The sequence below is a fragment of the Manacus vitellinus genome, unplaced genomic scaffold, assembly GCF_001715985.3.
Source record: "Manacus vitellinus isolate BGI_N305 unplaced genomic scaffold, ASM171598v3 scaffold_46_pilon, whole genome shotgun sequence".
NCBI lineage: Eukaryota > Metazoa > Chordata > Aves > Passeriformes > Pipridae > Manacus > Manacus vitellinus.
This window is the reverse complement of record NW_021940578.1, coordinates 1373707-1375828: the sequence shown is the minus strand read 5'-3', so window position 1 is coordinate 1375828 and position 2122 is coordinate 1373707.

Here is a 2122-nt window from a genome sequence, read left to right as displayed (position 1 = left end):
AGAGACCCCAGGGGGGGACACAGACACGGAGAGACCCCGGGATGGGGACACACAGACACGGAGAGACCCCCGGGATGGGGACACACAGACACGGAGAGACCCCGGGATGGGGGACACAGACATGGAGAGACCCCCGGGATGGGGGGGACACAGACACGGAGAGACCCCCGGGATGGGGACACACAGACACGGAGAGACCCCCGGGATGGGGACACACAGACACGGAGAGACCCCGGGATGGGGGGACACAGACACGGAGAGACCCCCGGGGTGGGGGCAGAGACACTCCTCGGGGTGAGGGAGGGTGGGGAATGGGCACAGAGACTCCCGGGGGGGCGCTGGGAGGGCCGGGAGGCTGCTGGACACGCACAGCTATGGAGCAGCTCCACACGTATCCCCTTTAGCGAACCCCCTAATTTTAATTAAGGGATTTTAATCCACCGCATTTCCGAGTGTTCCCTGACTTGGGCGCGTCCCCAGGAACATGGAATGTGCCATGGAGTGCCTTGGAAAACTCTCTCTCTTAACCAGAAGCCCTCTCTGTGTTTGGTGTCCCCGCCTGTGACAAGGGGTCAGATCTAGGTGGTCTCTAAGGTCCCTCCCAACCCAAACCATTTCATGATTTTGGGAGCCAGGCATAAGTTTTCCCGAGTTCACCCTTGCAGTGACCTTTCTTGGCTCCGAATTCCCGAGGAATTGGCTGCACGGGCGTGCTGCTATTTTTGTCTGGCATTGAGGGAGCTGGGGTTGGATATTCCCAAGCTGTGGATCCTCTGCTGTGGAAAACAGCATTGCAGGGGTTCCCGATGGACACAGAACTGGTGGGAAAATTCAGTGGCAATACTGAATGTCTTCGCTTTCACTGAAATCTGCCTCGTGTCCATTGACCACGGGGAAAGCAGCTGTAAAAACTACTCAAAAAAAAAGAACAACTTCGAATTTATTTAACAGGTTTTTATTTATTTTTGAGTGTTAAAATTTTCCGCAGTTTCTGAAGTTCAGCATAACTCTGACACAGACTTACACACTCGTGCAGCTCGCACAGAACATGTCACAGCATCCTCCAAGGACAGTAAGCAATTCCCATTTTCCCCTGGTAAAAGGGTACCCAAGAGTAAATATAATTTATACACCTGCCTTTCATGAAAGACTTTGATAAATATTCCTTGTAAGCTCGGCAGCACGGCCGTAACTTTCTCTCCTATAAGGACATAAAAAGGAGCTTTAGCCTTTACAAAAGGCGCACACACACACATCCTGAACCTCACAAACAGCCCTGGTCTGTGAGCAAGACATCCCGAGGAATTTCCTCTACATCGTTTGGGTTATGGTTTAACCATTTCCAGAGCACGCCCAGCACAGACTATAAATGTTATAGAACCCCTGATGGCACCGTGGGAAGGGCACATTCCCAAATGTGTCCAGTGAGCTGCTCTGAGACCCCCCATCTCCAGCCACACTCAGGTGTGGATACCCTGGGACACCGGGGAGTCTCAGAGGAAAAGGCTCCTCCTGAACGGACACTTTTGGGAATTCTGTCCTGCCCACCTCAGCTTTCCCAGAAGATATACACGGACAACCTCACAGAGGTCAAGAACTGCCGTCGTTCCTCTCCGAACGACCCTTCCCAGCCCTCCCAGCGGGAGGATACAGCTCACATTCCCTCGGAACAACTCGCTCTCCACGCGGTGGGATCATCCCGGTCCTTCTGGAGGAAGGGAAGCAACACATCCGAGCAGAGCAATGCTCTGCAAAAGGGAAACATTCTTCCCTACTCGTGAGAGGAGTGGGGGGACTTGTCCAGCAAGTCACGGGCTCCTCTGGAATACCAGCAAATGTCCAGGGATCATGGAAGCGGGATGGTGAACTGCCAAGGCCTCCGGAGGCTGCGGGAGGGATTCGGTGCTGTGGGTTTGGCAGGGGGGGAAGCAGAGTCCTCAGGTGCCGGCTGTGGCCTCTGGAGGCGGCAGATCCGCTCCATCCCTGTTTCCGTGCTGGTGGGACGGGCAGACGGGGATCGCGGGGCTGCCCTGCGGCTCGGGGTGCGATGGTCCCGTGCCGGGTGCTGGAAGGGCAGAAGGGAAGAGTTACAGAAGGGAAGGGTTACAGAAGGGAAGGGTTA